Consider the following 14395-nt stretch of genomic DNA (forward strand, 5'->3'; position numbering starts at 1 on the left):
TTTCTCACATTGTTGAAGTTATGACACCCATTTTTTGTTTTTTATTTTTTCCCTGCACGAGGTCCTCTTCTCATAGGCATCCATGGGAGTCTGGAGTTATGATTAGTGATGGGAAACAGACTTGTGTCTTTCACTCTCTTGCCACTCTGTGGGGTGGCAGCAGGAGGGAGGCATGCTTTCTCTTTGTGGGCTGGAGCCCCCTGGGTGATAATTTTAGAACACGGACCTTACCCTCCCACCATGTTTCATGGTCAAGTTTGCTGATTCTGGAGAAGTCTCTCCTGGTGTATCTGGCGTATGAAGTGACCCAAAGGACCTTTACCTTCATGTTTCTGTTGAAGCACACAACCTCATTTCTACTCTATGCTCAGCAGACTCACTATCTTTTCTGCCTCCTCTGCTGCTTGTGTTACGGATAGGAGATAAGATTGGAGAGGAGGAAGAGTCAGTTATGAGTCTCTGACAACAGGGCTGCCACTGCCAAATTGCGCTGAACCATTTTAGGTTTTATCTTCTGGGAAGCACCGTTGCATCATAGTCAAACATGAACGCCAGGAAGCCCAAGAAGTGTGGGTTTCAGTTCCATCTCCATTTATTAGCCACACTTTTGTGCCTCAGTTTTCTTATACACAAGATGAGGCTGGTAATCTGGTCAAACTTTCAGGATAAGAATTATAAACATTTAAGAAACCCAGGAAACTGTCCAGCACATAGAAAGCATTGATATTACTGAGTGATAGCACTGAGTCAGTAAAACCTAGATAGAAGTTGGAAGATAGAGCACAGTGTTCTTGTATCTTCTGAGCAGATGGGTAAAGATATTGGATAAGAATTCAGTGTGGTGGCTGTTGGAAAGTCATTACTGGGTCTTCTTGGTCCAGCCATTCCCTTTGGTCTCTGTCTTTGGCCTGGACCACCATGTTACCTCCATCATTCTTGAAGGACACACCTGAAGCCTCACCATTGTAACAGGCTTATCATCAGGAATTAATAAGGTGCAGGGAATTACTGACAACCTCTGAAACACTGCAAAAGGCACTGCCTCCTCTCCGTTGGAATCTTGAAATATGAAGAAGGGAAAGGAGGCATTTGAATGTCATTTTAAAGAAAATCTATTTTGCATCTGTAGATTGCAGTCTCCTAGAGGGTGGAGATTGGGCCTTGGGGCCCTGGGCTGCCCTATTTGTGGAGTGGTTGGCATGTTTTGTAGGCACACAGCATGAGGATGGTGGATTAAATTGGAGCCGTAACTGTGTCCACATCCTCTTCCATTGTCAAGCCTGGATCTAAGTGTGCTGACCTGACCTCACCCATCAGTGATGAATGTTCAGAAGGTTTTGGTTCTCCTGCTTCCATTATAGGATTAACATCTCTCAGAGAGCACTGGCTAGGTTGGCAGACTGTGACACAAATCACAGTCATGGCATCTTGGTGGGTTCTAGCATCTATTACTTGAAAGAGGGATGAAAACTAAGTAAAATATGTAAATACTGAAATCATAGCCATCTTCCCGAGAGGTGAAAACTTTCGATGTGTTTCCTGCAGGGAGGGACTGACCTAAGTATGGAAGCACTCTAACACAATACTTGTATGCTGAATCAGAACAGACTGAAATCTTGGACTTAACACACTGCCATTTTTAGAAATATGACATCATTACAGACCAAGTTCCTCTGGTTTGAGTGGTGGGCTCTTATCTTATCCCTTCCACATTTCTTTATTATTATTTTTTTGAGACGGAGTCTCGCTCTGTCACCTAGGCTGGAGTGCAGTGGTATGATCTTGGCTCACTGCATCCTCCCTCTCCTGGGTTCAAGCTATTCTCCTGCCTCAGCCTCCCGAATAGCTGGGATTACAGGTGTGCACCAACATACTTGGCTAATTTTTTGTATTTTTAGTAGAGACGGGGTTTTACCATGTTGGCCAGGCTGGTCTCGAACTCCTGACCTCAGGTGATCCACCTGCCTTGGGCTCCCAAAGTGCTGGAATTACAGGTGTGAGCCACTGCGCCTGGCTATTTATTTATTTTATTATTTTAAAATTATACTTTAAGTTCTGGGATACATGTGCTGAGTGTGCAGATTTGTTACATAGGTAGATGCATGCCATGGTGGTTTGCTGCACCCATAAACCCGTCATCTACATTAGGTATTTCTCCTAACGCTATCCCTCCCTTAACCCCCCACTCCCCAACAGGCCTCAGTGTGCAATGTTCTCCTCCCTGTGTCTGTGTGTTCTCATTGTTCAACTCCCACTTATGAGTGAGAACATGCCTTGTTTGGTTTTCTGCTCCTGTGTTAGTTTGCTGAGAATGATGGTTTCCAGTTTCATCCATGTCCCTGCAAAGGACATGAACTCATCCTTTTTTTATGGCTGCATAGTATTCCATGGTGTATATGTGCCACATTTTCTTTATCCAGTCTGTCATTGATGGACATTTGGGTTGCTTCCAAGTCTTTGGTATTGTGAATAGTGCTGCAATAAATATATGTGTGCATGTTTCTTTATAGTAGAATGATTTATAATCCTTTGGGTATATACCCAGCAACAGGATTGCTGGGTGAAATGGTATTTCTTGTTCTAGATCCTTGAAGAATCGCCACACCATCTTCCACAATGGTTGAACTAATTTACACTCCCACCAATGGCGTAAAAGCATTCCTATTTCTCCACATCCTCTCCAGCATGTTGTTTCCTGACTTTTTAATGATCGCCATTCTAACTGGCATGAGATGGTATCTCATTGTGTTTTGATTTGCATTTCTTTAATGACCAGTGATGATGAGCTTTTTTTCATATGTTTGTTGGTCACATAAATGTCTTCTTTTGAGAAATGTCTGTTCATATCCTTTGCCCATTTTTTGATGGGGTTGTTTTTTTCTTGTAAACTTGTTTAAGTTTCTTGTAGATTCTGGATATTAGCCCTTTGTCAGATGGATAGATTGCAAAACTTTTCTCCCATTCTGTAGGTTGCCTGTTCACTCTGATGATAGTTTCTTTTGCTGTGCAGAAGCTCTTTAGTTTAATTAGATGCCACTTGTCAATTCTGGCTTTTGTTGCCGTTGCTTTTGGTGTTTTAGTCATGACATCTTTGCCTATGCCTATGTTCTGAATGGTATTGCCTAGGTTTTCTTCTATGTTGAACCAGCCTGGCATCCCAGGGATGAAGCCGACTTGATCATGGTGGATAAGCTTTTTGATGTGATGCTGGATTCGGTTTGCTAGTATTTTATTGAGGATTTTTGCATTGATGTTCGTCAGTGATATTGGCCTGAAATTTTCTTTTTTTGTTGTGTTTCTGCCAGGTTTTGGTATCAGGATGATGCTGGCCTCATAAAATGAGCTAGAGAGGAGTCACTTTTTTTCTATTTTTTGGAATAGTTTCAGAAGGAATGGTATCAGCTCCTCTTTGTACTTCTGGTAGAATTTGGCTCTGAATCCATCTGGCTTGGGGCTTTTTTTGGTTAGTAGGCTACTAACTGCTGCCTCAGTTTCAGAACTTGTTGTTGGTCTATTCAGGGATTCGACTTCTTCCTGGTTTAGTCTTGGGAGGGTGTATGTGTCCAGGAATTTATCCATTTCTTCTAGATTTTCTAGTTTATTGGTGTAGAGGTGTTTATAGTATTCTCTGATGGTAGTTTGTATTTCTGTGGATTCAGTGGTTGGTGATATCCCCTTTATCATTTCTTATTGCGTCTATTTGAGTCTTCTCTCTTTTCTTCTTTATTAGTCTGGCTAGCAGACTATTTTGTTAATCTTTTCAAAAAACCAGCTCTTGGATTCATTTATTTTTTTTGAAGAGTTTTTTTTTGTGTGTGTGTCTCTGTCTCCTTCAGTTCTGCTCTGATCTTAGTTATTTCTTGCCTTCTGCTAGCTCTTGAATTTGTTTGCTCTTGCTTCTCTAGTTCTTTTAATTGTGATGTTAGGGTGTCGATTTTAGATCTTTCCTGCTTTCTCCTGTGGGCATTTAGTGGAATAAATTTCCCTCTAAAGACGCTTTAGCTGTGTCCCAGAGATTCTGTTACGTTGTGTCTTTGTTCTCATTGGTTTCAAAGAACTTATTTATTTCTGCCTTCATTTCATTATTTACTCAGTAGTCATTCAGGAGCAGGTTGTTCACTTTCCATGTAGTTGTGTGGTTTTAAGTGAGTTTCTTAGTCCTGAGTTCTAATTTGATTGCACTGTGGTCTGAGAGACTGTTTGTTATGATTTCTGTTCTTTTGCATTTGCTGAGGAGTGTTTTACTTTTAATTATGTGGTCAATTTTAGAATAAGTGCAATGTGGTGCTGAGAAGAATGTATATTCTGTTGATTTGGGGTGGAGAATTCTGTAGATGTCTATTAGGCCTGCTTGGTCCAGAGCTGAGTTCAAGTCCTGGATATCCTTGTTAATTTTCTGTCTCATTGATCTGTCTAATATTGACAGTGGGGTGTTAAAGTCTCCTGCTATTATTGCGTGAGAATTTAAGTCTCTTTGTAGGTCTCTAAGGACTTGCTTTATGAATCTGGGTGCTCCTGTACTGGGTACATATATATTTAGGATAGTTAGCTCTTCTTGTTGAATTGATCCCTTTATCATTAAATAATGGCCTTTTTTTTTTTTTTTTTTTGTCTCTTTTGATCTTTGTTGGTTAAAAGTCTGCTTTATCAGAGACTAGGATTGCAACCCCTGCCTTTTTTTTTCCTTTCCATCTGCTTGGTAAATATTCCTCCATCCCTTTATTTTGAGCCTATGTGTGTCTTTGCACATGAGATGTGTATCCTAAATACAGCACACTGAGGGGTCTTGACTTTTTATCCAATTTGCCAGTCTGTGTCTTTTATTTGGGGCATTTAGCCCATTTACATTTAAGGTTAATATTGTTATGTGTGAATCTCATCCTATCTTTATGATGCTAGCTGGTTACTGTGCCCATTAGTTGACTCAGTTTCTTCATAGTGTCAATGGTCTTTACAATTTGGTATGTTTTTGCAGTGGCTGGTACTGGTTTTTCCTTTCCATATTTAGTGCTTCCTTCAGGAGCTCTTGTAAGGCAGGCCTGGTGGTGACAAAATCTCCCAGCATTTGCTTGTCTGTAAAGGATTTTATTTCTCCTTCACTTATGAAACTTAGTGTGACTGGATATGAAATTCTGGGTTGAAAATTATTTTCTTTAAGAATGTTGAATATTGGCCCCTACTCTCTTCTGGCTTGTAGGGTTTCTGTCAAGAGATCCTCTGTTAGTCTGATGGGCTTCCCTTTGTGGGTAACCCAACTTTTCTCTCTGGCTGCCCTTAGCAATTTTTTTTCCTTCATTTCAACCTTGGTGAATCTGACAATTATGTGTCTTGGGGTTACTCTTCTCAAGGAGTATCTCTGTGGTGTCCTCTGCATTTCCTGAATTTGAATGTTGGCCTGTTTTGCTAGGTTGGGGAAGTTCTCCTGGATAATATCCTGAAGAGTGTTTTCCAACTTGGTTCCATTCTCCAAGTCATTTTCAGATGCACCAATCATACATAGGTTTGGTCTTTTCACATAGTCCCATATTTCTTGGAGGCTTTGTTTGTTCCTTTTCATTCTTTTTTTCTCTAACCTTGTCTTCATGCTTTATTTCATTAAGTTGATCTTTAGTCTCTGATATCCTTTTTTCCGCTTGATCGATTCGGCTATTGGTACTTGTGCATGCTTCACGAAGTTCTCGTACTGTGTTTTTCAGCCCCATCAGGTCATTTATGTTCTTCTCTAAACTAGTTATTCTAGTTAGCAATTTGTCTAATCTTTTTTCAAGGTTCTTAGCTTCCTTGCATTGGGTTACAAAATGCTCCTTTATCTCGGAGGAGTTTGTTATTATACACCTTCTGAAGCCTACTTCTGTCAATTCATCAAACTCATTCTCTGTCCAGTTTTGTTCCCTTGCTGGTAAAGAGTTGTGATCCTTTGGAGGAGAAGAGGCATTCCGGTTTTTGGAGTTTTCAGACTTTTTGTGCTGTTTTTTCCTCATTTTCGTGGATTTATTTACCTTTGGTCTTTGATGTTGGTGACTTTTGGATAGGGTGTTTGTGTAGATGGCCTTTTATGTTGATGTTGATGCTATTCCTTTCTGTTTGTTAGTTTTCCTTCTGACAGGTGCCTCTGCTGCAGATCTGCTGGAGTTTGCTGGAGGTCCACTCCAGACCCTGTTTGCCTGGGTATCACCAGCAGAGGCTGCAGAACAGCAAAGATTGCTGCCTGTTCCTTCCTCTGGAAGCTTCGTCCCAGAGGGGCACCCACCAGTTGCCAGCTGGAGCTCTCCTGTATGAGGTGTCTATTGACCTCTGCTGGAGGGTGTCTCCCAGTCAGGAGGTATGGGGGCCAGGGACCCACTTGAGGAGGTAGTCTGTCCCTTAGCAGAGCTCAAGAGCTGTGCTGGGAGATCTGCTGCTCTCTTCAGAGCCGGCAGGCAGGAATGTTTAAGTCTGCTGAAGCTGTGCCCACAGCTGCCCCTTCCCCCAGGTGCTCTGTCTCAGGGAGATGGGAGTTTTATCTATAAGCCCCTGACTGGGGCTGCTGCCTTTCTTTCAGAGATGCCCTTCCCAGAGAGGAGGAATCTAGAGAGGCAGTCTGGCGACAGCAGCTTTGCTGAGCTGCGTTGGGCTCTGCCCAGTTTGAACTTCCCCATGGCTTTGTTTACACTGTGAGAGGAAAACTGCCTACTCAAGCCTCAGTAATGGTGGACTCCCCTTGCCCCACCAAGCTCGAGTGTTCCAGGTCAACTTCAGGCTGCCGTGCTGGCATCGAGTATTTCAAGCCAGTGGATCTTAGCTTGCTGGGCTCTGTGGAGGTGGGATCCACTGAGCTGGACCACTTGGCTCCCTGGCTTCAGTCCCCTTTCCAGGAAGGTGAATGGTTCTGTCTTGCTGGTGTTCCAGGTGCCACTGGGGTATGGAAAAAAACTTCTGCAGCTAGATCAGTGTCTGCTCAAAGAGCCACCCAGTTTTGTGCTTGAAACCCAGGGCCCTCGTGGTGTAGGCACCCGATGGAATCTCCTGGTCTGCGGGTTGTGAAGACCATGGGAAAAGCGTAGCACCTGGGCCAGAACTCACTGTCTCTCATGGAACAGTCTCTCATGACCTCCCTTGGCTATGGGAGGGTGTTCACTGACCACTTGCGCTTCCCGGGTGAGGTGACTCCCCACCCTCCTTTGGCTTGCCCTCCATTGGCTGCACCCACTGTCTAATCAGTCCCAGTTGGATGAGCCGGGTATCTCAGTAAGAAATGAAGAAATCATCCACCTTCTGCATTGGTCTCCCTGGGAGTTGCAGACTGGAGCTGTTCCTATTTGGCCATCTTGCCAGCCACCTCTTTATTTTTAATACTTATATGTTTGAAGATTGAAAACTGGGGAGAATGGGAAGGGAATTTATAGTAAAGGAGAATCAGTTTTTCTCTGTCTTTGTGCCCTCGGGAAAGTAGGAAGACAAATCCCTGAGAATTGGAGAATTTCATGCCAGTGTGAAATTACTGTGCTCTGTCCAGGCCTGCGGCTTCCCTTAAAACCAAGATTGTCCTTAAAAGCCTAGCATACATGTTTAATCACTTTACTGTTATGTAAGACAAAGTGGCCACATATCTGACTCATTCTTGAGAGGCAAGAAGATGATAACAAAGGAATCTGTCTTATCCCTTCTCTTTTGTCCTAGTCTCAGCAAGTGAGAGAAGGTTGGTCTGTTGGTTTAGTCTGGACATTTTCCTTGTTCCAGGTCAATAAATATTTATTGAACAGCTACTGTGAATCAGGCACGATGTTAGACTCAGGGGAGACAAAAATAAATGCAGTAACAGCTTTTAAGAGTTTGTGTAGCAGGAGGAGAGAGAGGGAAAGGAGAAGAGGGGGAGAGAAGGGAGCAAGGCCAGTTCTTTCCTCTAGGACACAGGGTGAAATGAACACCTTCACCCGAACTGGCCAACTGCAATAACTTCCAAAACTCCACCATTAGTCCATATAATAATGGCTTCTCCAAGATCCCTCCAGATATAAAAGAAGCACTGCGTCCTTAACAAGCCCTCAAGAACATTTCAATAAATGGAAACTTTCCTGCAGGTTATGGCTTCAGCTCTGCCATTTACTACATACCTGACTAATGCAAGTTACTTTAACCTTCCAAGCTTCAGTTTCCTCATCTGTAAAATGGGAATAATAATGGTTTTTATAAAGTAACACATAAAATATTCTCAGCACACTCAAAAAATTTAGAGTTATTATTATTGTTATATTCCTTGAGGCACTTTTGGGTAGAGGCTATTTTTTCACATTTGATTTATTTAAGGATTAGACGGTGTGGTAAGTGTCTTTCTTCCTTCCTTGTGACATAGTTAGACCGTAACTACCCTTTCCTTTTACAAACATTTCAATCCTTTGGGGCTAAAACCATCCAGGTGTACCACTTTCTTCCCCTCCTCTTCATTGTAATTTCCTTACTTTTTGGTAAGTAAATCTCTGTCTCTCTCACTGAAGACTTTAGAACCTGGCTCCCAATCTTTCTGTCTACTTCAATATCTGTCTTTATCCTAGTTGACTTACACATCCACAGTGAAATCTATTCAACATTCCAAACTTTCAGTTTTTTGAGCACTTCATCTACAAGGACTTCCTCTTCCACTCTTAGGTTGAGCAGGCGCCTCCCATGGCTATGCTCTGATGGCCATCATCACCGGAGGCTCCGCCATCTGCAGAATCTCTAAATCACACACCCCACTCCCGAAAGCTGCTTGTTGTATCTTCCCCACTCCCCTGCTCACATCCCCCTTGCATCTGCAGTCCATGGACCCTTCTGCTTTCTCTCTCCCCACCAGCCCTTCGAGTGTCTACATGCCCTTTGTCCAGCTTAGACTTCATTGTTCACACGACAATTTCATTGTTGCAAATATCTTCCTATTTGTCTTTCTGCTCAGCTGACAAAATCCCAGGTCTGGATGAACCCAGCCACCCACCTTCTCCAGGTCTACTCGTCCCAGTCTTCCTTTTTGAAACAGAATCTTTCTTTGTCACCTGGGCTATACTGCAGTGGGTCAATCATAGCTCATTGTAGCCTCAAACTCCTGGACTCAAGCAATCCTCCCACCTCAGCCTCCTGAATAGCTGGGACTATTGGCAGGTGCCACCATGCCCAGCTAATTTTTTTGTTTTTTGTAGAGATAGGGATCTAACTGTGTTGTGCAGGTTGGTCTCAAATCCCTGGCTTCAAGCAATCCTCCCACCTTTGCCTCCCAAAGTGCTGGGATTACAGGAGTGAGCCACGTCTCTTAGCTCAGGTCTACTCTTGAATGTCTTGGCATGGTTGGAGAGTATCTCATGGCCTAGCCGATGATAACACTGTGCATTCACAATCACCAAACACGATTGGCTTCTCCTCATGGCATGGCAAGCTTCGTACTGCTTTCTTTTAGGAAGCTCCATTCCGCTTTCCTGAAAGACTGTCTTATACCTTTTTCATTATCCTTAAAACTGCCCGCTCTCCCTTGATCTCATAACATGACCTTGCCTCACATTTAGAAGCTCTCAGATGGAAATGCCCTCATGTTCCCTTCACATGATCTACCCGGCAGCCTGCGTCTGCACCCTCTTTTCACAACAGTTCTCACGGAGGACACGCCCTTCTTCCTCCCAAGGCCAATTGCTCCATGTATGTTTGGAATCCCATTCCCTCTAGCCTTTCTCATCTCTCTGGATTTGTCTGATCAGTATTAAAACATTCAAAAGAAGACATTCATACAGCCAACAGACACATGAAAAAATGCTCATCATCACTGGCCATCAGAGAAATGCAAATCAAAACCACAATGAGATACCATCTCACACCAGTTAGAATGGCAATCATTAAAAAGTCAGGAAACAACAGGTGCTGGAGAGGATGTGGAGAAATAGGAACACTTTTACACTGTTGGTGGGATTGTAAACTAGTTCAACCATTATGGAAAACAGTATGGCGATTCCTCAAGGATCTAGAACTAGAAGTACCATATGACCCAGCCATCCCATTACTGGGTATATACCCAAAGGATTATAAATCATGCTGCTATAAAGACACATGCACACGTATGTTTATTGCAGCACTATTCACAATAGCAAAGACTTGGAAACAACCCAAATGTCCATCAGTGACAGACTGAATTAAGAAAATGTGGCACATATACACCATGGAATACTATGCAGCCATAAAAAAGGATGAGTTTGTGTCCTTTGTAGGGACATGGATGCAGCTGGAAACCATCATTCTCAGCAAACTATCACAAGAACAGAAAACCAAACAAGGCATGTTCTCACTCATAGGTGGGAACTGAACAATGAGATCACTTGGACTCGGGAAGGGGAACATCATACACCGGGGCCTATCATGGGGAGGGGGGAGGGGGGAGGGGGGAGGGGGGAGGGGGAGGGATTGCATTGGGAGTTATACCTGATGTAAATGATGAGTTGATGGGTGCAGCACGCCAACATGGCACAAGTATACATATGTAACAAACCTGCACGTTATCCACATGTACCCTAGAACTTAAAGTATAATAAAAATAAATAAATAAATAAATAAATAAATAAATAAATAAATAAAACATTCTGTTGTATCTCCCACCAGGAACAATCCCAAAGACAACAGCAACAAAGACAGCAGTGACAAATGACAACCATGGCTGCCCCTTCCTGTGACTCTGGCCTCTCTCCTGTGACTGTGCTTCTGTAGCCACCCTCGCCCAAGCCTGGTCTGCTCCTGCCCACGTGCTTCCTCACCTCGGTGTTTCCCACCCTCTCCAGACTGGCTTCTGTCCTCACAACTTCATGACATCACCATTTACTATGGTTACTTGGGTGTTGTTAAATCCAGTGGGCTCATTTCAGTTCTCATTTTTCTTTGTTTGGAACAACATTCAGCATGCACTTATGGAAATGCTACCTTACTTCCCTGGCACCAAGCACTCTCCATTTTCCTCCCATCCCATAGCTTCTCCTTCCCAGGCTTCTTGACCTCCATGGGAACGTTGAGCTGTCTTGTTCCTCTATATGTTCCTTGCGCAATCTCAGTCACTCTGGCGGTTTTGCTCATAGTTCATATATGTCTGTAGCTTCCCAGTTGATGTTTTAATTCTGACTTCTCTTTTGAGCCATAGACACATCCACTTTAGTGGTTGGAGACATTTTAAGCTTGAATTATCTGATATTAAACTCTTGACCTTTTTTACTGCCCCTTTCCCCACTCCCCAGTATGGTGTTATTTTGGTATACTCCATTCCATAGGTAGTACCCCCGTCTACTCTCTTGCCCTGACAGCCATTTGAATTTCAAGTTTGTCAATTCTACTTCGAAATTACGTATTAAACCCATCTCTACATCCTAGTGTAAGCCCATAGCATTTCATGTTAGAGTTGCTGTAATAGCTTCTCAATAGCTTCCCCATGTCTACTTTTATATTGTTCTGATTTATTCTGCACACTGTAGTCAGAATGACTTTTTTAAAAGCAAAAGTGTGATCATGTTGTTTCCCATTGCATTTAGAATAAAATACAAAATTAATAACATAACCAATAAGACTCTGCCCGATTAGGTTCCTGCCAACTCTTGTCAGTCTTCGCTTTGCTTCTGCTATTCCAGCTACTGAGTTTGTCTTCCAGTTCTAAGAATGTGCCCATCTCTCCCTTGCCTCAGAGATTTCTCATGGGCTGTTCGCTCTGCCTGGAACTCTCTTTCCTCCATTCTTTCCCTGACTAATTTCTACACATACCTCAGGTCCCAGAAATTAGGTTTGCATGATATAAATACTCGCATAGCACTCTCTGTTCTTCCATCATAGCACTTATCATGATTCCTGTCTTCATTTATGTGGTTATTTGTTTATTTATCTCCCTACTAGGCTGTGAGCTCTTAGAAGGCAAGGACTACTCAGTCTTCCCACTCCTTTATCATCAGACCCTAGCACAGTCTGGCACATGGTAAGGGCCCAATAACTTATTCTGAATTCATGAATGGTTCATTAAAATACTCTGGAGGTGGTTACATAAGTATGTGTTTGTTTTCTCATTTATTGACTCATTCATTCATTCATTCATTCAACGCATAGCTAAGTATTTTTGAATCCAAGGTGAGAATAAATTATTCTCTTAAACAACCCTCAACTCTTTTTTCTCTTAGCAGGTTTTATCTGGCTCCTCAGGGAATCAGTCCCCGGCAGTGACCACACTTGTCATGTCTGTCTGGTTCACTGGATGGATTAGGTTTCAGGAAAGCATTCTCTTCTCACCGTGTCTTGCGCTGTTCTGTTCCTGAATGTTCTTACTGTTCTTAATTCTGTCACAGATAATATGAACTCATCCACCAAAGGCGAGATCAGATGGGTCTAGAGGGTCACTTAGATGATCTGTGTATATTTTGTTAAACAAATATTTATCAGACAACAACTGTGTGCTAGGCTTTCCTAGACTTTTATCATGACAACCTTTTATTCTCATAACAACATTGTACATGGGGTTTTGCTATTTCTACTTTTTAGATGGGAAAATTGAGGCTCAAGGAATTAAGTTGCTCCTTATCACAGAGATAGAACTGTTTTCTTTTTGTTCTGATATGACTGTATTTTTCAAAATTGTTAATTTATGCTTAAAAATGAGCACAGCCAAGTATTGAATTATACTTGATAGTTCTTCTTTCAGACGATTTAAACACACATATTAAGAGATTCTATTTTACAGGAGTGAGATGCTAGTGACCCAGAGATCCAGTCAATTGTCCAGAATTTAGCTATGCCCTGTGTTTTGGAGGGAAATGTACACGATTCATTTTGTACCAAGTCAGGCAGAAATATGGCACCACCCTTCTAGACAGACATCTGTTCAAATATAAATTTCCTGTTTATTGAGGCTTCTGCTCTATTGAAGTAAAGGTCTCGATACGGCTGAACAAGTCAATCATTATAAACCTTGTTAGTGTGACAGCCCCTTGTGTATTGTTTAACTGGAAATGAAACACAAATACACCAAACCCCTGCAGTATCCGCTTCATGGTGCATAAATCTACTGCGCATCATGTCATTTGAAATTTGATGGCAATCTACCAAATGGCAGAAAAGACTTCATCCTCAGAGGGCCATGCAAATGATTCCAGGCTCTGAACAATAAGGTGAGAGGACACAGCCTGTCCTTGGCTCCCCTCCCCCACATCCTTCCCAGAAAGCATTCCCTAGGGTAATTTCTTAGTGGCAACTGGTGAATTATCCAAATACAAATGACCAGTGTTCAGTACCACATGCAGATCTGGCTTCAGATGACTAAATAGGATTGAATCGTTCTTCCTGCCTTCCACTACCTAAGCTGAATTATTATTGCTTGCAGCGAAACCCTCTCAGACCCTTATTAAGCCGTCTAATTGCTTTCCTCAGCTTTCTTTCTCTTTTATTCAAACCTCAGAGGTGAGGGATAATCTGCTCTTAGTTATGCTAAGATAAAGATGCTCATCTCGCCCTGCTCTCCCTCCCTCCCCCGACTTTATCACACATCTATGCATAGAGAAGCCTGCATTTTCATTTTGGAAAGGTCTAAACCAGCCCAGTAATCTGCTGATAATAGTCCTGGACTGAGGTTAGATTATTTTAGCACTGATCATCTTTTCTTGGTTTAGGTTTTAAATGGATGGGGCATTTCTCTATTTAGTTCTTCTAGGAAGATTTAGTCACAAGTTGTTAGAATCAGAGCTGGAAGTCTCAAAGTACCATCCATTCCGTTGCTATTCTCAAGTAGATTAAATCATTCAAAACAAGCAGTTGGCTGCTTGAATCAGTCCTTCTGGGTCATGGCCCAACCTTGTCAGGGAGGCCCCTGAAGACTGGGCCCAGGTGTAGGAAGGCTAGGACAAGCTGGTGGCAGCTCCATCAGCAGCTCATGGGGAGGGGGCTGGGTGCGGTCTGGAGAGGTTGGGCTTAGTGAGGATATAAATGGGGTTGCCAAGCCAAGCAGGCAGAGCAGCAGAAGGTGGCGACGAAGCAGAGTTAGGAATGTGGCCAGATTGTGGAGGATCTACTTCCAATACAGCCATTGTCTACTTCACCAATTCTTTTAGGAGCATCTAAGGGGAGTTACGAGACTTCTAAAGGGCTGAACGTGTGTGACAATCTTTTCTATGTTCAATGACTTTCTTGGAAACATTTAATGATCTTTTTTCCCCTTAGCAAGCGTAACTTCCCGTTTGTCATTGAATACCTCATTTTTGAGCAAAAGTGTAATACTGGTGGACTGGGGAGGTTCCCAGGCACCAGTGGGACCTCAACTTCAGCCAGTGTCAAGGCTCTTGACACCATTGTGAGAAGGAATTCAAGGATGAGTCAGAAAATAGAGAAAGTATGGAGATTTATTGCAAAGTGAAAGAAAAAAGTACACACTCAAGAAAGGGGAGTG

General features: G+C 42.7%; 3 long non-coding RNA genes across 3 annotated transcripts in view; 2 read left to right on the top strand and 1 right to left on the bottom strand.

Moving 5' to 3' along the window:
- Positions 1-14395, bottom strand: part of LOC105464598 (uncharacterized) — a 33327-nt gene that overhangs the window by 15039 nt on the left and 3893 nt on the right. The gene's annotated exons all lie outside the window — the stretch shown is intronic.
- Positions 1-14395, top strand: part of LOC105464603 (uncharacterized) — an 87285-nt gene that overhangs the window by 5428 nt on the left and 67462 nt on the right. The gene's annotated exons all lie outside the window — the stretch shown is intronic.
- LOC139360058 (uncharacterized) lies at positions 10421-12010 on the top strand. The gene is made up of 2 exons (XR_011617051.1): positions 10421-10717; positions 11863-12010. It is a non-coding gene; the product is annotated as an uncharacterized lncRNA (long non-coding RNA).

Source organism: Macaca nemestrina, chromosome 19 (genome assembly GCF_043159975.1).
Source record: "Macaca nemestrina isolate mMacNem1 chromosome 19, mMacNem.hap1, whole genome shotgun sequence".
NCBI lineage: Eukaryota > Metazoa > Chordata > Mammalia > Primates > Cercopithecidae > Macaca > Macaca nemestrina.